Source organism: Globicephala melas, chromosome 3, assembly GCF_963455315.2.
Source record: "Globicephala melas chromosome 3, mGloMel1.2, whole genome shotgun sequence".
Classification (NCBI taxonomy): Eukaryota; Metazoa; Chordata; class Mammalia; order Artiodactyla; family Delphinidae; genus Globicephala; species Globicephala melas.
Window position 1 is genome coordinate 141,221,382 of NC_083316.1, and position 22,244 is coordinate 141,243,625.

Consider the following 22,244-nt stretch of genomic DNA (forward strand, 5'->3'; position numbering starts at 1 on the left):
TCCAGAATATGTTTTAAATATAAACATTTGAAATTAGTAAATATGTTCTAATAATGTGTGTAAGAATCAGATACATGTGTATTAATTTTTGTCTGAGTGCAGTTTAATTTTGAATGAGGCATGTCCTTAAATGAGGGTTACTGGAATCTGTTGAATTCAAACTTTACTTTTCACAGTGCATAGGTGATTAGACTCTCTCCCAGATGAAAAGGGGGTTAGTATTTAACAAATTTCATAGTTCAAGTGAAAGTTAGAAAATATAAAATAATTATAGTTTTTAAAAGCTTAAAAACAATTGTGTTTTTAACCTTATAATTCAGAAGTAGTAAAAACAATAACATATATCATGTGGGGGTCTGAGATAAGCACGTTAAAGGCACAAGATCCAGGGTAGTATTTTAAAATACCAATCTGATCATGTCATTCCTCTACTTAACACCTTTCCATGATTTCTCATTACTCTTGGTGAAAAAAAAAAAACAAAAAACAAATTCCCTAACATAGCCTAGTGTCTGGTATAGTCTTTTTCTACTTCTCCATGCCCCCTCATGCCAAATGCCTTACTGCCACAGGGCCTTTATACATGCTCTTCCCTTCGCCCCAGTCTCATTTCAATTGCTGCTTTATGCTACTCTTTCACTTAATCACTCAAAGTCAAATCTCTAATTAATACATGCTCAGGGAACCTTGATTTCTCTTTTATAGTCCTATCACAGTGGTCATTTTTCTATGTATTTATGTGCTAATTTCATGTATGGAGCAGCCAAGAGTTACAGCCATTTTTATAATCAATTTATCACAGATTTACAGGGTTTATCAGTCTTATTTCCCAGTCATCCCATGTGATGACACGTTTGTGGTAAAGATGAGCCCACAAGATAAACGACTAATAATTATAAATATGACTCATGTTTGTATAGAGCTTTATATCTTACTAAGCCTATTCTAAGTCTTATTCTCATTTGATCATTGCAATAATCCCATGAGGAATGTAGGAAAGTTATTTATTCAGCAAACATTTTAAACATCTATTATAATGCTGAGTGCTAGGGGTACAAATATAAAAAGAAGCAGCCTACCTTCAGGGAGATCCTCTTTTGAGAGGGGAGAGGAGATACACAAAGAACAGTAATAGAGGGTAATCAAGGCTAGGTCAGCATAAGAAAAGATTGGTGCATGAATGAGAACAGGAAGTGGTTCATTCTGCCTGAGGACAGTAAAGAAGTGGGAAGAGCATTGCAAGCAGAGGAAACAACATGAATAAATAAACATGAAACCATGTATCATTTGTGTTGCAGAGAACTCAGATGCAGAGAGATACTGGTAGAAGATGGCATAGCTCCACCCATCTTGGTCTCCTTTGCATTTCTCTGTGTTGACTCCATTCTCAGGTAGGCTCTCCTATGCTAGTGGCAAGCAGTTCCAATCTTACATGTTGTCCCCTCAAAATTTCCAATAAGATTCTCGAAATTGTGTTTCATGGGCTCCACATGGGTAAATGAACGACTTTTCTCAGGAGTAGGCAATGTGATGTTAGGATTGACCACTTCTGATTAAAAAGTCTGTTTCAAAAGTCAGATCCAGATTAGGTGGTCCAAATCGCATGTGTTAAAGCAAGAGTTCTCAAGTATGAGCAAACATTAGACTCTGCTGGAGGGCTTACTAACACACATATGCTGGACTGGACTCCCCAGAGTGTCTGATTCACCAGGTCAGGATCACATTCATAAGTGTCTAGGCAATGCTGATGCTGCCCATTCAGGGCCACACTTTGAAAACCATTACCCTTGAGCACTGGAAGGATAGTTTCCCATGAAAAATCTGTGACCTGAAGATGCACACTGGATTCCAGCCTAGCTTAAACTACATAATTAAACTGTAACTGTCTGTGTGAATTTGGAAACCCACAGCAACTGCTTGCATTTCAGCTCTTTTCCTTTCCCCTTTACCTTTTCTACTTATCAGTAGCTTCATAATTCTTTTCTGGCTACACAAGTTAGCTCACTTTCAAGCACCAGATCTTTACCATTCTGAATCAAAATGTACTTTTTTTGTTTTCCTCAGAAGAACCTGATTCAAAGGTCTGATGGTTGAAGAGCCATTAAAACCACAAAACAGATCCAGAGTTCTTCGGTTAAGGGCCCTGTTTTGCTGTTTATGTGGCCTTGGACATGTTACTTAACATCTGTGTTCCTCAATTTCCTCATATGTATAATGTTGATAATAGCATTTAATATTTAATAATAATAACTGCATCGTAAGTATTGTTCAATGAGTTCAGTTAATTCAATGAGTTAATATTTGTAAAGTACTTAGAACAGCTCCTGACATAGGTAAGGCCTGTGTAAGCCTTAGTTCTTATTAAAAAGTGTCCATCATCAAAGGCTTTAAATAATTAGAATTGATAGATTTTAGAAGAGAAAGGGTTCTGAAACACTCACAGAACTGAATCCCTTTTTTGAACATTCTATACACCTACGTACAGAAAATTAAATGATCTGGCAAAGGTAAAGAGGTGGTTAGTAAGCTCAGAACTCATGTTTCTTGGGCCCTTGCTACTATACCATGTGTCTTACTTCTTTCTAATAAAGCATGAATTCTCATGGAAAGACCATGAATTTCAGAGTCACATGTTTAGAATTCCATTTTTTCCATGTTCTATCTAAATAATCATTAGTAAATTGTTACTCTTTTGTAGCTTCTGTTTCCTTAACTTTGAAATGAGATTAAAAACAGAAACCATAAAAACAGGTTTTTTGTGAGGCCTAAATAAAGAAAAGTGTGTAAAGTGCCTGGGGAAATATCAGTTTGTTGGTAAATATTTTGTTTCTTTCCTTTCTTCTATTTCCTTAAATAATCCTATTGCATCTAAGCAGGAACTTTTGCCTCTTATGCCAATAAGATGACTAATAGTAGAAATTGTAGACTGTATGTAGACTATATGGATGTGATGGAGAAAATATTCTCCTACAGGATGGCTTTCAACACTCCACCAAGCACTTCTGTCTGTGACTATCCACTTGGGCTATCTACAGATAGATGAGTACAAGTGTTAATGGCTACAGTTATAGAATGTTTTTTCATGTACCTGGCATTGTGCTAAGTCTTTGTCATACAGTAATCTATGTATTTCTCATCCCAATCCTAGGAAGTTCCTACTGTTAGGCCAGTTTTGCAAGAGGCAGAATTTTATTGTCAAGTCTGAATGTCTTCAAAGCCCTTATGTGACTTGGCTTCAATCCAAATTATTAGGACTTTTGTGCCATGTAAGAATTAAATGAAGGGCAGAGTGTAAACAGTGGACCTTGACTGAAATGACTGACATGCTATTTTGAAATGAATTCAATTTTAGTTTTTGTGTAGCTTCACATATATCCAGACTTCTTCTTTGGGATGGTGTGGGGAAGGCTGAATATACTCATCCTGAAGACACCTCTCCCTATATGGCCCATTCTCTTTTATATACTGTCCTGTATCTGGTGTGGAAAATTGGACTGTGTTTGTCCTGGGAATATGCTATGTTTTTTCTTGCCTCTGGGTTTGCCAGAAAGGTTTTCTCCTCTCTCTAGCTGCTTTTCTCCACCTTCTCCATTTGGCTAAATCTGATAGATTCTTCGTGAAGGTCGTGAAGACCTGCCCGGGTAACACTGCATTAATCACATTCTCAGAGTTCTAAATTGCTAAATATCTTTTTAAATATTTATTGTATGATTAATACATGTATAAATTTGAAAAGTAAAATAGGATAAGCAAAAAGAATGAAAACAATCACTTGCAGTTTCAACAGTAAGAAGAAAGTTGTGGGAGGAGCTTCAAGATGGCGGAAGAGTAAGACGCGGAGATTACTTTCCTCCCCACAAATACATCAGAAATACATCTACATGGAACAACTCCTACAGAACACCTACTGAATGCTGGCAGAAGACCTCAGACCTCCCAAAAGGCAAGAAACTCCCCACGTACCTGGGTAGGGCAAAAGAAAAAAAGAATAAACAGAGACAAAAGAATAGGGACGGGACCTGCACCAGTGGGAGGGAGCTGTGAAGGAGGAATGGTTTCCACACGCTAGGAAGCCCCTTTGCGGGCGGAGACTGCGGGTGGCGGAGTGGGGAGCTTTGGGGCCGCGGAGGAGAGCACAGTAACAGGGGTGCGGAGGGCAAAGCGGGGAGATTCCTGCACAGAGGATTGGTGCCGACCGGCCGTCACCAGCCCGAGAGACTTGTCTGATCACCCGCCGGGGCGGGCGGGGGCTGGGAGCTGAGGCTCGGGCTTAGGTCACATCCCAGGGCGAGGACTAGGGTTGGCGGCGTGAACACAGCCTGAAGGGGTTAGTGCACCACGGCTAGCCGGGAGGGAGTCTGGGAAAAAGTCTGGAGCTGCCGAAGAGACAAGAGACTTTCTCTTGCCTCTTTGTTTCCTGGTGTGTGAGGAGAGGGGATTAAGACCGCTACTTAAAGGAGCTCCAGAGACGGGCACGAACCGCGGCTAACAGCGCGGACCCCAGAGACGGGCATGAGACGCTGAGGCTGCTGCTGCCGCCACCAAGAAGCTTGTGTGCGAGCACAGGTCACTATCCACACCCCCCTTCCGGGGAGCCTGTGCAGCCTGCCACTGCCAGGGTCCCGGGATCCAGGGACAACTTCCCCGGAAGAACGCACGGCGCGCCTCAGGCTGGTGCAACGTCACACCGGCCTCTGCCGCCGCAGGCTCGCCCGCATCCGTACCCCTCCCTCCCCCACGGCCTCAGTGAGCCAGAGGCCCCGAAGCAGCGGCTCCTTTAACCCCGTCCTGTCTGAGGAAAGAACAGACGCCCTCAGGTGACCTACATGCAGAGGTGGGTCCAAATCCAAAGCTGAAACCCCGGGAGCTGTGTGAACAAAGAAGACAAAGGGAAATCTCTCCCAGCAGCCTCAGGAGCAGCAGATTAAATCTCTGCAATCAACTTGATGTACCCAACATCTGTGGAATACCTGAATAGACAACGAATCATCGCAAATTGAGGAGGTGGACTTTGGGGGCAACTATATATATATATATATATATATATATATATATATATATATATATATATATATTTTCCCCTTTTCCTCTTTTTGTGAGTGTGTATGTGTATGCTTCTGTGTGTGATTTTGTCTGTATAGCTTTGCTTTTACCATTTGTCCTAGGGTTCTGTCTGTCCGTTTTTTTTTTTTATTACTTAAATTTTTTTTTCTTAATAATTATTTTTTATTTTAATAACTTTATTTTTCTTTAATTTATTTTATATTCTTTCTTTTTTTTCTCCTTTTTATTCTGAGCCTTGTGGAGGACAGGCTCTTGGTTCTCCACCCTGGCGTCAGGGCTGTGCCTCTGAGGTGGGAGAGGCAAGTTCAGGACACTGGTCCACAAAAGACCTCCCAGCTCCACATAATATCAAATGGCGAAAATCTGCCAGAGACCTCCATCTCAATGCCAAGACCCAGCTCCACTCAACGACCAGCAAGCTACAGTGCTGGACACCCTATGCCAGACAACTAGCAAGACAGGAACACAACTCCACCCATTAGCACACAGGCTGCCTAAAATCATAATAAGGCCACAGACACCCCAAAACATACCACCAGACGTGGACCTGCCCACCAGAAAGACAAGATCCAGCCTCATCCACCTGAACACAGGCACTAGTCCCCTCCACCAGGAAGCCTACACAGCCCACTGAACCAGCCTTGGCAACTGGGGACAGACAACAAAAGCAATCGAAACTATGAACCTGCAGCCTGCAAAAAGGAGACCCCAAACACAGTAAAGCAAAATGAGAAGGCAGAGAAACACACAGCAGATGAAGGAACAAGGCAAAAACCCACCAGACCTAACAAATGAAGAGGAAATAGTCTGCCTGAAAAAGAATTCAGAGTAAGAATAGTAAAGATGATCCAAAATCTTGGAAATAGAATGGAGAAAATACAAGAAATGGTTAACAAGGAACTAGAAGAACTAAAGAGCAAACAAACAGAGATGAACAACACAATAAATAAAATTAAAAATTTTCTAGAAGGAATGAATAGCAGAATAACTGAGGCAGAAGAACAGATAAGTGACCTGGAAGATAAAATAGTGGAAATAACTACTGCAGAGCAGAATAAAGAAAAAAGAATGAAAAGAACTGAGGACAGTCTCAGAGACCTCTGGGACAATATTAAATGCACTAACATTCGAATTATAGGGGTTTCAGAAGAAGAAGAGAAAAATAAAGGGACTGAGAAAATATTCGAAGAATTTATAGTTGAAAACTTCCCTAATATGGGAAAGGAAATAGTTAATCAAGTCCAGGAAGCACATAGAGTCCCATACAGGAAAAATCCAAGGAGAAATATGCCAAGACTCATATTAATCAAATTGTCAAAAATTAAATACAAAGAAAACATATTAAAAGCAGCAAGGGAAAAACAACAAATAACACACAAGGGAATCCCCATAAGGTTAACAGCTGATCTTTCAGCAGAAACTCTGCAGGCCAGAAGGGACTGGCAGGACATATTTAAAGTGATGAAGGAGAAAAACCTGCAACCAAGATTACTCTACCCAGCAAGGATCTCATTCAGATTTGATGGAGAAATTAAAACCTTTACAGACAAGCAAAAGCTGAGAGAATTCAGCACCACCAAACCAGTTTTACAACAAATGCTAAAGGAACTTCTCTAGGCAGGATACACAAGAGAAGGAAAACACCTACAATACTAAAACCAAAACAATTAAGAAAATGGTAATAGGAACATACATATTGATAATTACCTTAAATGTAAATGGATTAAATGATACAGCCAAAAGACATAGACTGGCTGAATGGATGCAAAAACAAGACCCATATATATGCTGTCTACAAGAGACCCACTTCAGACCTAGGGACACATACAGACTGAAAGTGAGGGATGGAAAAAGATATTGCATGCAAATGGAAATCAAAAGAAAGCTAAAGTAGCAATATTCATATCAGATAAAATAGACTTTAAAATAAAGAATATTACAAGAGACAAGGAAGGACACTTCATAATGATCAAGGGATCAATCCAAGAAGAAGATATAACAATTGTAAATATTTATGCACCCAGCATAGGTGCATGCACTTCAATACATAAGGCAACTGCTAACAGCTATAAAAGAGGAAATCAACAGTAACACAGTCATAGTAGGGGACTTTAACATCCCACCTTCACCAATGGACAGATCATCCAAAATGAAAATAAATAAGGAAACACAAGCTTTAAATGATACATTAAACAAGATGGTCTTAATTGATATTTATAGGACATTCCATCCAAAAACAACAGAATACACATTCTTCTCAATTGCTAATGTGTCATTCCCCAGGATAGATCGTATCTTGGGTCACAAATCAAGCCTTGGTATTTAAGAAAATTGAAATCGTATCAAGTATCTTTTCCGACCACAACACTATGAGACTAGATATCAATTACAGGAAAAAATCTGTAAGAAATACAAACACATGGAGGTTAAACAACACACTACTTAGTAACCAAGAGATCAATGAAGAAATCAAAGAGGAAATCAAAAAATACCTAGAAACAAATGGCAATGAAAACACAACCACCCAAAACCTATGGCATGCAGCAAAAGCCTATGCCTGTGCATGCAGCAAAAGTTCTATGAGGGAAGTTTATAGCTATACAAGCCTACCTTAAGAAAAAAAAAATATCTCAAATAAACAACCTAACCTTACACCTAAAGAATTAGAGAAAGAAGAAGAAAAGAAACCCCGAAGTTAGCAGAAGGAAAGAAATCATAAAGATCAGATCAGAAATAAATGAAAAAGAAATGAAGGAAATGATAGCAAAGATCAGTAAAACTAAAAGCTGGTTCTTTGAGAAGATAAATAAAATGGATAAACCATTAGCCAGACTTATCAAAAAAAAAAAAAAGGGAGAAGACTCAATAGAAATGAAAAAGGAGAAGTAACTACTGACACTGCAGAAATACAAAGGATCTTGAGAGATTACTATAAGCAACTATATGCCAATAAAATGGACAACCTGGAAGAAATGGACAAATTTTTAGAAATGCACAACCTTCTGAGACTGAACCAGGAAGAAATAGAAAATGTGCACAGACCAATCACAAACACTAAAATTGAAACTGTGATTAAAAGTCTTCCAACAAACAAAAGCCCAGGACCAGATGGCCTCACAGGTGAATTCTATCAAACATGTAGAGAAGAGCTAACACCTATCCTTCTCAAACTCTTCCAAAATATAGCAGAGGGAGGAACACTCCCAAACTCATTCTACGAGGCCACCATCACTCTGATACCAAAACCAGACAAAGATGTCACAAAGAAAGAAAACTATAGGCCAATATCACTGATGAACATAGATGCAAAAATCCTCAACAAACTACTAGCAAACAGAATCCAAAAGCACATTAAAAGGATCATACATTATGATCAAGTGGTGTTTATCCCAGGAATGCAAGGATTCTTCAATATACACAAATCAATCAATGTGATACACCATATTAACAAATTGAAGGAGAAAAAAAAAAACATATGATCATCTCAATAGATACAGAGAAAGCTTTCGACAAAATTCAACACCCATTTATGATAAAAACCCTGCAGAAAGTAGGCATAGAGGGAACTTTCCTCAACATAATAAAAACCATATATGACAAACCCACAGCCGACATCATCCTCAATGGTGAAAAACTGAAACCATTTCCACTAAGATCAGGAAGAAGACAAGGTTGCCCACTCTCACCACTATTATTCAACGTAATTTTGGAATTTTTAGCCACAGGAATCAGAGAAGAAAAAGAAATAAAAGGAATCCAAATAGGAAAACAAGAAGTACAGCTGTCACTGTTTGAAGATGACATGATACTATACATAGAGAATCCTAAAGATGCTACCAAAAAACTACTAGAGATAATCAGTGAATTTGGTAAAGTAGCAGGATACAAAATTAATGCACAGAAATCTCTTGCATTCCTATACACTAATGATGAAAAATCTGAAAGTGAAATTAAGAAAACACTCCTATTTACCATTGCAACAAAAAGAATAAAATATCTAGGAATAAACCTACCTAAGGAGACAAAAGACCTGTATGCAGAAAATTATAAGACACTGAGGAAAGAAATTAAAGATGATACCAACAGATGGAGAGATATACCATGTTCTTGGATTGGAAGAATCAACATTGTGAAAATGACTCTATTTCCCAAAGCAATCTACATATTCAGTGCAATCCCTATCAAACTACCACTGGCATTTTTCACAGATCTAGAACAAAAATTTTCACAACTTGTATGGAAACACAAAAGACCCCAAATAGCCAAAGCAATCTTGAGAAAGAAAAACAGAGCTGGAGAAATCAGGCTCCCTGACTTCAGACTATACTGCAAAGCTACTGTAATCAAGACAGTATGGTACTGGCACAAAAACAGAAATATAGATCAATGGAACAGGATAGAAAGCCCAGAGATAAACCCACACACATATGGTCACCTTAACTTTGATAAAGGAAGCAAGAATATACAGTGGAGAAAAGAAAACCTCTTCAGTAAGTGGTACTGGGAAAACTGGACAGCTACATGTAAAAGAATGAAATTAGAAGACTCCCTAACACTATACACAAAAATAAACTCAAAATGGGTTAAAGACCTAAATGTAAGGCCAGACACCATCAAACTCTTAGAGGAAAACATAGGCGGATCACTCTATGACATAAATCATAACAAGACCCTTTTTGACCCACCTCCTAGAGAAATGGAAATAAAAACAAAAATAAACAAATGGGACCTAATGAAACTTAAAAGCTTTTGCACAGCAAAGGAAACCATAAACAAGACGAAAAGACAGCCCTCAGAATGGGAGAAAATATTTTCAAATGAAGCAACTGACGAAGGAATAATCTCCAAAACATAAAAGCAACCCATGCAGCTCAATAGCAAAAAAACAAACAACCCAATCCAAAAATGAGCAGAAGACCTAAATAGACATTTCTCCAAAGAAGATATACAGATTGCCAACAAACACATGAAAGACTGCTCAACATCATTCATTAATCATTAGAGAAATGCAAATCAAAACTACAATGAGATATCATCTCACACCGGTCAGAATGGCCATCATCAAAAAATGTACAAACAATATATGCTGGAGAAGGTGTGGGGAAAAGGAAACCCTTTTGCACTGTTGGTGGGAATGTAAATTGATACAGCCACTATGGAGAACAGTATGGAGGTTCCTTAAAAAACTACAAATAGAACTACCATATGACCCAGCAATCCCACTACTGGGCATATACCCTGAGAAAATCATAATTCAAAAAGAGTCATGTACCAAAATGTTCATTGCAGCTCTGTTTACCATAGCCAGGACATGGAAGCAACCTAACTGTCCATCAACAGAGGAATGGATAAAAAAGATGTGGCACATATATACAATGGAATATTACTCAGCCATAAAAAGGAATGAAACTGAGTTATTTGTAGTGAGGTGGATGGTCCTAGAGACTGTCATACAGAGTGAAGTAAGTCAGAAAGAGAAAAACAAGTATCGTATGCTAACACATATATATGGAATATTAAAAAGAAAAGAAAATGGTCTGAAGAACCTAGGAACAAGACAGGAATAAAGGTGCAGCCCTACTAGAGTATGGACTTGAGTATACGGGGAGGGGGAAGGGTAAGCTGGGACAAAGTGAGAGAGTGGCATGGATATACATACACTACCAAAAGTAAAATAGATAGCTAGTGGGAAGCAGCCGCATAGCACAGAGAGATCAGCTCAGTGCTTTGTGACCACCTAGAGGGTTGGGATAGGGAGGGTGGTAGGGAGGGAGATGCAAGAGGGAACAGATATGGGGACATATGTATAACTCATTCACTTTGTTATAAAGCAGAAACTGACACACCCTTGTAAAGTAATTATACTCTAATAAAGATGTTTAAAAATAAAAAAGGAAGTTGTGTTCACATTTTGCATATAAGAATATGTGTAAGAGTAAAGAAATATAAGTATATATATACATACATATGTGTATATATTTATGTGTTTGAAAATTATATTACATCTATTATCGTGTACCTTGCTCATTTGGTGAACATTATACTATAAAATAATATGTTAAAAATATGACTATTATCTTTCCATCTGTATATTTACTTGAGTCTTATTAGGTAGAAGTCCTTTATGAGGCATTCTAAAGTAATGAATAAGTAGCAAGACGTGACTAGTTTCCTGTCCACTGATTTATTATGATCTTGAGCAAATTATCCTGTTATATTTTGTGAAAAATATTTAACTTAAAGGGTTTTTTTTGAGGATTAGATGAAATAATGCAAATAAGATATGTAACATAGTGCCTGGCACATAATAAGCATTGATAAACATTAATCATTAATATCATTCTCATTACCAATATTTATTTCTTCATTCAACATATGTCAGCTATGTGTCTAAAAATCTACTAGATCTAAGTTGTAGGAGCTTAAAATCTATTTAAGGTATGGTCCCTCAATAACAGTATTTCCACAATTGGCAGTGGGGTGTGATGGATAAGTACGTTGCAAATTAGAACAGCCAAGAGTTCAGTCTTAACAATGAGGCAGTGATACCAAAAAAATCATAGAGAACAAAATTTCCTATATCTCGATGAAGATTTCACAGTGAGCTATCTTGCAACCTGAGGAATTTTTTTTTTTTTTTTAATTTTCCAGATTCTATAGTAAAAAAGCAAAAACCAGAATAGCTCTGTCATGTCTAGCCACTGTCAATTAATGCCTGGAATTGGATTAACCACCAGAAAACCAATTCAAGTAATGCAAGACTCACCAGCTGTCACGCAGGGTTAGTTTCCTTGGAGGGACCGCGTACATATCTTGTTGCAAGGGAAAACAACCTATAACATCATATTTTTTCAGGGCACGGGTAAATCCTGCCTCATCCTTACAAAACCTTCAGACTTCCAAGAGGCCAGAGGGTACAGATTAAAATTCATGCTTAGCAGAAACAGCTTCAGTGCTCCTCGCCACACTCTTGTACACAGTATTCAAAAGAGGATCCCAAGAACTTAGCTATTGTCAGCTCTGCATTTGAACTCTGTTCATGTACAAGCATAGAGCAGCTAGTGTTTTACAAAGGGCAGTGGTGGTTACATTTAAAGTACTCCCCATTATCAGAAATCCCTATGTTTGTATTCGTTTTGTGAGAGCCGTAAATAAAATGTGTCTGCTCCGTTCTAAAGCCTTTGTTGTCAGGTTGGGAAAACAACGGTGGGCGGATACGTTTTGTTTTGTTTTTTTTTTGAATTCCAAAAAATTCACTTTTTAAAAAAACTTTTAATAGATCATTATTGGAGTATAATTTCTTCACAATACTGTGTTAGTTTCTGTTGTACAACAAAGTGAATCAGCCATCTGCATACATATATCCCCCATCCCCTCCCTCTTGAGCCTTCCTCCCTCCCTCCAACAAACAACCTTGTGTGCATCTGTGTGTGTGTGTGTGTGTGTGTGTGTGTGTGTGTGTGTGTTTCCCAAAGACCAGAAAACCAAAGGAGACTATTAAAAGAAAATCTTAAAGCAAATCTGTGGGTTACTAGACCCATCTGGGTCTTTACTGATTGTGTTCCACTAGATTATTTGACTAGAAACACCTGTTGTTTTCTCTGCAGAGCCGCTGGGCAGAGAAGGGGTGCAGTTGGAGCATACCGATTAGAACACGTGGCTGGTGCGTGAACCCTGGTAAGTCGTCGTAAAGCAAAAGTGTAAATACTGGAGTATGACTTCTTTGTCAGTTCCGTGCTACTTTTGGAGAATATTTGGCATTTGCTTCCTTGCATTTGGCATTATAGACTATTTTAATAATGTTTACATCTTGTTCTGCTCCCTATCTCAACAAGCTGTTAAGAGAAGTCACATTTAAACAAGCATCCCTGCATCTTTTGCTGCTACTTGAAGAGGGTAGCAGGCTGTTCCCCAGAATAGTATGTAAAAGATCTTCTCCAAATAAACTACTTTAATGCTAAGCAAAATGCCACATATATAAAATAGGTAATGCCGGATTATGTAAAATGCTTTTTTAAAGGAAGAGGGAAAAGGACTTAGCATCAAGTAAATCTGTCAGCTTGGGGAGTTCCAAAAATAATCATAAAGGTAGTTTGAACTGCTTAATATTGCGATTACTATTTACTTCTTCAAATTAGTCTCCATTATCTTATGAAAGAATCTTAATAATAATTTATTTGACTCTCGGGACTGGTGGCCATATCGTGAATAGATATTTAAAGAGCCTTCGAAGACCTAATTGAGTCTTTGTATCACACACTTTTACTTACTGCTTATCCACTTCCAAACACCCCCAAAATCAAGATTTCTCAAGGAAGCCTTTTCCTGCATTAGTGTTAAGGCATTGGCCTGCAGTAGGGAAATGTCTTGAGTTACACGTATCAAGAGACAACAAAGCAAATGTGCTTTGTTCTTAGCAAGCTTGCTTAATCTTTCAGATATGTAGAGATAAATCAGAAAACAACATGAACCAGCTCATCTTCTTAATTGGAATCATAGAATGAATGCTGGAGTAAAAAAGTACTTTAGAGAATATCCAGTCTAGACCCTTCTTTTGCTATTTGAGGAAAAAAAAAGGTTCGGAATGCTAAAGCAGCTGATGTAAGACCCACAAGAAGGTATCTGATAGCAGAAAAACAATCCAACCGAGAGCTGAGTGCTTGATATTTCCAGTTTCATTTTCCCATTTTACCATTCTGGCACTTATTACCTAATCATAAGAATCAACTGAGAGAATTCTTAAAAATAAAGATACCAAGAATTCTCCCTTCAAAGACCTGTGTCAATAGCAATGGAATTTGGCCCGAGAATCTGCATTTTGACACATCCCCTGAGAAATTCTTGCGATTCAGAAATAGGGAAAACTTTGCACTGTACCATTCTGTCTTCAAAGATCAAATACCATTACTTACCACTTAAGACTGTATAAAAATTTCTAAAATATATCATTATGAGTTTATTTTTAAATTGTCTATATTTATATGTGAGACTTTGGGGAAGCCTTACATTGAGACCTGTGTGGTGTTTATAAGTCAATTTATAAGTCAATTTTCCTGGAATCTGCTTTTATATTTATGGTATTTATACGTCTGTCTTCTGTAATATTGCTGTTTCTTAGAGTCCATCTAGAGCTTTGACCATTCAATCAACATTCTATTTAGTAAGATATTGAATCCAGAGAAACAGTCCCATCTGAGATGTGCTGTAGGAGCTAATGTCAGGCAGAAGCAGTTAAAATACTTGGCAACTGTCTGAACTATGCTTGCCTTGTATGAATTTCCTAGAGATAAGGCAACCTGTGCCCTGGCAAGAGTTTAGCATTTATTTACTGTTTTTTTTAATCACTTCCCCACCAAAAAACACAGGTTAAAATGTGTTGACTGCTGTCAGTGGTGCTAATAGTGAACTTTACTGGAAAATGGCAACTTTTATAGAGTCAGTTTGTGAAAAGGCTTTAACAGACACTGACTTTCATCCTTACAGTTTTGGCAGTGCCAATTATATTCAGGTACTAGATTCAATGCCCAGAAAGTTCTCCTCTAAGTCAAATGAGTTGAGGGTACCTGCAATCATTTAAATAGACAAGTTAGACTTTCAGGTAATTTTTAGGGAAAAATAACGACAAATGGACAAGAGTTGCAAATGATTCTTTTAAAAAGGCAGACTTAGCCTCCAAACTCACATGGTTTATTTTAGCAATTTCAGCTAACTTGCTGTGTACTCAACTTGTGTGAATTGTGCTTTTATACCATCTCATTTGACAATTAAAATGGAAAAACGTGGAAAAAGCTATTGTTTGTATTTTCTATAGTGCCATCAATGTACACTGCACTGAACAATAGTCAGGGCACGCCAAACAAAAGCTCTGCCCTGTGGAGCTTACAATCGAGCAGCATGATACAATGCAGAACAATACAATTCAGAACAAGCATGTGGTGATTAACAACCTTTCTAAGTGGCATTCTTTGGAGAATAGGAGGGTTTTTTTCCCTAAACCAGTGGAGGGTGGGGTGGCGGACAGATGTACATTAACTGAGAAGCAGTTTCATCTATAGGGACTTTGGCAGAAGACACAAATCAGCCTTGGATGAATAGACCAAGAAGGAATGAAGATTAGGAGGATGGTATAATCAGTAATTAAAGATTTCAGGGCAGGCTATCTCTGTACTGAATGGAGAAGTGGGGATCTCCTGGAAATAACAAGTGTAGCCACATTATAAAGAAGAAAATAGGAACCAAGGTATTTAATAAAGAGTCCCTTTCTAGTATTTCAGGAAAGGAGATTGGTTTGAGAGCATTCACAGAGAGCAGACAGGGACAAGAATGTGGGATGTGTGCTTCAAAACTTGACATTTTACTTGAGCTGCCCAGAGATTCTGGCCTGCATTTGATAAATGAATTCGTAGTTGGTTATAGAAGAAGAAATGGTGCTGTTTAGCTAGAATTCTATGTTGAGAGGTCGTGAATCCAGAGCAATGGCTATGTGAATTCAGACATATTTGGAACATAAATCCAGAGTTCAGTTTTGTGTGTTGTATATGTATGTAAGATAGAGAAACTACTGGAAGCAAGAAGCTATTTATTTTCACTCCAGTAATAATGGCTAATCTTTACTGAGTACCCCACTGTTCTCAATGCTACTTGTATTATCTCCTTCATTCCTCACAGCTGTTATTACTTCACAGAACTGTTATAAACTCCATTTCACAGCAGCGTACATTGAGGCACACCAAGACTAAGTAACTTCTGAAACCAGATACTCTGGCTTCAAAGCCGGTGCTCTAACCACTGTGCTGTAAATTGCTCTCAAAATTCCAGGTTCCCATTCCCAAGAAAAACCCTCCTTGATGGAATTCTCCTGTATTTTCAGGAAAGTTAGGGAGCACTAATATCTTTTGTGCTTGTGTAATCCCATATATCATTCCCATATATCATTCTCCCTATAGGGTCAGCATTCTGCTCAAATCCACTATAAGAATTGGTAAATTAGGATGAATAAGGTGATGTTGTTTGTGTCAAGTACAATACATTTAGTATCTACAAATCTAGATAAAATAATAACAGATAGAAATGAACACCGTGAATCCACTCAGCCCCCATAAAAGAATAGTGTAAAACTGGGAAATAAAACATGTAATAGATTAAAGTTTGAGCCAATGAAAAATATTAGCAGATGACAGCCTGAGTTCGACAGTATGACATCCAAATAGATTGTAGCTACATATAGAACTTAAATAGCTTTCCTATTGTTTATCCCAGATGTAGCAATACCAAAGATGTTTTTTGGTGTGCAGAGATCCTTTATCTTGCTTTCTATTTTGTGTGTTTATCTTTGTCTCACCCAAACTATTTCTTTAACCCAGGAACCTTCATACAATTCTGAAATATAAATTATTTTAGGTAATATTTTATTTTAAAACACAGTAGGTCCTAGAGCATCATTTGCTTCAGATAGGAGGTCAGGAAAACCAACCTGTGCTGTGAGAATTATTATGACAGTCCTAAAGGAGTTGAGATCACTAGTTTAAGAACTTGAGAGCAAAATTACAAGGACATTTAAGTAGCTTCTTTTCACATTAAGTGTAAACTTACATGACATCTGTGTTCCTTGAGCTCGGATAACGAAATTTCTTCAAGTCTTCTCAACCCCTAACAGATGGTTCACCAAATAAGCAAAAAATGAAGGAGAACACACTAAATTTTATTAAATGCTATATTTGCACAAGCATTTCTAAAACCCTTAAAATGATTTCAAGTAGACATGCATTTAGCTTTTAACTGTAATAATGTAGGTCAGAGCTATTATAGGGGAAAAAAAAAAAAGCTAAGAAGAATTTAAGGGCCCAAAGCAGATTTTGCTTCAACTGATATGGATTCAGATGTATGAGGACTATGTTGGGTTAATCTCATTTCATAAACATTACTATCAGTTTTGGGTTCTTTCTTGATCTAACTCTTTTTATTTCTCCATCTTCTTCAACTATTCCTTCTCCTAGGCTAAAAAGTTTATCAGATCTTTACCTAAAACAGCAACAACAAAGCTACTGTGTTTCATTTCAGACAACAGTGGCATCCCTCTCTTTTCAAAGCTAAAATTCTCGAAAGAAGGGCCTGCATTTCGTTTTTTGCAATGCATTCCTTCAGTCTTTGAAATAGGGGTCTGTCCTACCCCTCCACTGAAATATCCATTTCAAATATAATTAATGCTTCATTTTCACCTTGTTTTCCATAAATTGAGATATAATTTATATTCAGTGAAAAAGCAGAGAGTCCTAAATATTTTTGAAAATATGTACACTGTATAAACCACACGCCTTTGTAGTGTGTTTGCCTCATTCCAGATCATTCCCTCATGCCACCTTGTAGGTGCGATGAAAGAAATCAGGACTGTTATTGCCTCTGGCAGGATGGAAAATGCGTTCTGATTTCTTTCATTGTAGATTATTTTTTCCTTTTGTAGAACTTAAGGTAAATGAAATTGTACAGTGTGTACTCTTTCACATCTGGCTTCGTTGATTCCATATAATATTTTGGAGTTTCATCAGCGTTGTTATATGTAACAGAAGTTCATTCTGTTTTACTATTTGGTGCTTCCTCTTAAATAATCATACCTCAACTTATTAATCACTTCTTTTGTTTTTGTATATTTGGATTGTTTCCAGTTCTGGGCCGTTATGAGTAAAGCTGTTATGAGCGTTCCTGCACATGTCTCCTTGTGAACATGTTTTCATTTCTCTTGGGTAAATGCCTAGGAATAGAATTGCCAAATCATAGGGTAGGTATATGTTTAACTTTAGGAGAAATCTCCAAACAATTTTCCAAAGTAGATGCACCATTTTGTAGCCCCACCAGCAATGAATAAAAGTTCTGATTACACCATATATTAACAACATTTAGTATTTTCGATCTTTTTAATTTTAACCATTTTAGCCTATAGGTACAATATCTGCATGTGATATTAATTTGCATTTTCCTAATGACTGAAGATCTTGAGCACTTCTTGATTTTATTGTTAATTTGTGAAATATCTGTTCAAGAACTTTGCCCATTTTTATTGAGTTGTTTATTATTATGTTTGTTATTATTACTATTTATTTATTTGTAGGAATAAACCTCATTCCATACACAGAAATTAATTAAAAATGAAATATGGAATGAAGCATAAAAGTTACAAAAATTGCAAACTATTAGAAGAAAACGTAGGAAAATATCTTCACAACATAGAAATTTCTTAGAGGGACAGAGAAAGCCCTATCCATAAAATAAAATACTGCTATATTAGATTTTATAAAAATTAAAAGCCTCTGCTCATCAAGAGTCACCATTAAGAAAATAAATAGGCGAGACACAGACTGAGAGAAAATATTCAAATTGAATATATCTGACAAGTTCTTGTACGAACAATATATAAATAACTAATGATCTTTTAATTATTAAATGTATGGCCTTTTCATTTCTTCCTCCTGTGGCTTCTTTTTTCACATCATTTGCCCCGTTTGACCAGCCACTTCTTAAAAATGGATTTGTCTTAGTTGTTGTTATTCTTCTACTTTGTTGATTTTTTATTCTCTCTAATTCATCTATTTTAATCATTTTCACTGTGTTTCTTTGAATTATTTTCTGATGTGTTATGCAGGATCATCTCCCTAGTTGTCTGCTCTTTTCGTCTAACTTTTCCCCTGGGTGGTCTAAATTCTTGCCACTCACAGTCTGATCCATCAGCCAGCAGTATCAGTGTTTGTGAGCTCTTTAGACTTGTAGAACCCACACACAGGACCCACTGCATCAGATCTGCATTTTAACATCCCCAGGTGATTCCTATAAATACACGTTAAAGCTTAAGAAAAAGTAGTAGTAGAACTTATATCTATGGTTTCAACTGTCTCCTCTGCTGATAATTCTTAGATATTTAGTATGTGCCATTCTAATATGGTCCAGATTTACATCTTAGCAAGTAAAGTGTCTCCAGATGGCTGATATCTAAGTATGTATGTAAAACACAATATGGAGGCAAAATCAAATCATTTTCATCTAACAATATTAATGACTAATTTTTTTTTAAGTAAAGAGACCTTGCATAAAAATAAAATGGTGTTTCAATACTCAGTTTTTAATTCTATAAGGCACGGAGGGCATAGACTGAATTATTATGGGAATAATAGAAAAGAAAAATGTAAAAAATAAATAATATAGTAAAATATGATCAAGCAATAAATATGGATAACATACATTAACTCCCTAAAAGATAATTATTTATAATCTTCCATCTTAAATGAACTTAGAGTTCAAAACTCAAACAACTTTTCCTGCGTGCAACCAGCTTAGCAACTCACCTACAATAGAGGAAAATAAAATGCTATGAATTTTGCACATACCTGGTACATGATCTCAGAATATCATCAGATTTTTATTCCATCAAAAAATATTCATCAACAAAAACTAAAAGTTACATTTTTATTCAGCTGCTCCCAGTCACCACGAGAGCAAGTCATTCAACTCAGATGAGAGGAAAAGCAAAAGATTTGATTTCTATTATATAAAGACTAAAAATTACTATTGAATTGTTAGTACTGAATTACACATATCCCATAGGTACTGAGTACAATGACAGTTAAATTTTTAGTGAAAATATTTTGTTTCATCGCAAATGTCAGAACATCTTCAAAGTCATGTCACAGAAAGGACTTTTCCTCACTATTTCTCTAAGGTAAAAACCCAAATTCACACATCCCATTTTGAGAAAGGTTTTTCAGGTGAAGTTTTATGTCACTCATGTCTCCTTTGCTTCAAAAAGAAAGGACAAATTAATTGTCATACTTTAGCTTGATTCTTGGCTAAGTACATAGGATAAAATATCAATAGGCATGACTGAAATATGTTGTTGGTTCCATTGTATTTATGGTAATAATAATGTCATTAGATAACATTTATAGAGAGTTTCTATGTGCCTCACTTTATTATCATAATCCCATCAAATTTAAACAACACCCTATGAGGTTTAGAGAATTATAGTGACTTACTTCAGCTCTCATAGCTATCAATAAGTGGTGCTGGGAAAACTGGACAGGTACCTGTAAAAGTATGAAATTAGAACACTCCCTAACACCATACACCAAAAGAAACTCAAAATGGATTAAAGACGTAAATGTAAGGCCAGACACTATCAAACTCTTAGAGGAAAACATACGCAGAACAATCTATGACATAAATCACAGCAAGATCCTTTTTGACCCACCTCCTAGAGAAATGGAAATAAAAACAAAAATAAACAAATGGGACCTAATGAAACTTAAAAGCTTTTGCACAGCAAAGGAAACCATAAACAAGACGAAAAGACAACCTTCAGAATGGGAGAGAATATTTACAAATGAAGCAACTGACAAAGGATTAATCTCCAAAATTTACAAGCAGCTTATGCAGCTCAATATCAAGAAAACAAACAACCCAATCCAAAAATGGGCAGAAGATCTAAATAGACATTCCTCCAAGAAGATATACAGATTCCCAACAAACACATGAAAGAATGCTCAACATCATTAATCATTAGAGAAATGCAAATCAAAACTACAATGAGATATAATCTCACACTGGTCAGAATGACCATCATCAAAAAATGTACAAAGAATAAATGCTGGAGAGGGTGTGGAGAAAAGGGAACCCTCTTGCACTGTTGGTGGGAATGTAAATTGATACAGCCACTATGGAGAACAGTATGGAGGTTCCTTAAACTAAAAACAGAACTACCATACGACCCAGCAATCCCACTACTGGGCATATACCCTGAGAAAACCATAATTCAAAAAGAGTCATGTACCAAAATGTTCATTGCAGCTCTGTTTACAATAGCCAGGACATGGAAGCAACCTAAGTGTCCATCAACAGATGAATGGAAAAAGAAGGTGTGGCACATATATACAGTGGAATATTACTCAGCCTTAAAAAGAAATGAAATTGAGTTATTTGTAGTGAGGTGGATGGACCTAGAGTCTGTCATACAGAGTGAAGTAAGTCAGAAAGAGAAAAACAAATACCATATGAACATATGTATATGTATAACTGATTCACTTTGTTATAAAGCAGAAAGTAGCACACCATTGTAAAGCAATTATACTCCAATAAAAATGTTAAAAAATTAAAAAAAACAAGATCTCATAGCTAGAGAAATCCTACTAAGGATATCAGAAATCCTACTCAGTAATTCCGAAGTCAATGTTATTAACTACTCTAACATAGGGGTGTAGAAATTTGTCTTCTTCCCCCCCACACCCCCTGCCGGGTATCCTATGTGAAGGAATAACCAAAAAAAAAAAAAAAAAAAAAGGATGGGCTTGCCTGGTGGCGCAGTGGTTGAGAGTCCGCCTGCCAATGCAGGGGACACGGGTTTGTGCCCCAGTCCGGGAGGATCCCACATGCCGCGGAGCGGCTGGGCCCGTGAGCCATGGCCGCTGAGCCTGCGCATCCGGAGCCTGTGCTCCACAACAGGAGAGGCCACAACAGTGAGAGGTCCGTGTACCAAAAAAAAAAAAAAAAAAAAAAAAAGGAAATCTATCTGCACCTCTGGAGAGGGTAAATTTTCTGCTCTGTGGGGTCAAAAGGAGAGAATCAGTCAGAGAAATAATAAAAATGGTGACAACTGTATCAGCTCTACTGTAGAATAGAGTAAAATGAATTACTTCATGGCATCAGGGCGCATTTGGAAAGAAGGACTTCAAGGAATCCTGAAAATAAATTTTATTTCTAAGTAGTGTGTGATCCTCTTCCATGCCCCAGCGTTAGGCCAAGAAGTACCTGCTCACTCCAAATAGGGTCAGATATCCACACGTCTCTCTTTCTCTTTCTCTCAAACTTCAGCATTAATGTGGACCCCAAATTTACCACTTGTACAACTAGACACATGAGTATTTCCAGCTGAGAAAATGAATTTTTCACATATTGCTGGAATCCTAACCCTGAGCAGACACAGCATCCTCCCAACATAGAGGCTTTCTGAGTGAAATCAGCGCTGCTGTCAGGGTCCACATTTTCAATCTATATTCATGCACACGGCATCATATCTTCTTGAGGAGGGCATTGTCATACAGTCAAAGCTAATGTTCTGCCAGGCTTTTATCTTGCTAGTCTATCATTACAATCCCAACTGAACCAGAAGGCCTCGGGGGTTTTCTGTTGCTCTCAGTCAA

At 37.3% G+C, this 22,244-nt stretch overlaps 1 protein-coding gene across 1 annotated transcript in view; it reads left to right on the forward strand.

The window, feature by feature from the left end:
- The window catches only part of TENM2 (teneurin transmembrane protein 2), a 3,004,989-nt gene that overhangs the window by 929,646 nt on the left and 2,053,099 nt on the right, over positions 1-22,244 (forward strand). Inside the window, exon 7 of the mRNA XM_060296575.1 lies at positions 12,672-12,741. The gene's annotated coding sequence lies outside the window, so the exon portion shown is untranslated. The remainder of the gene's footprint in view (positions 1-12,671; positions 12,742-22,244) is intronic.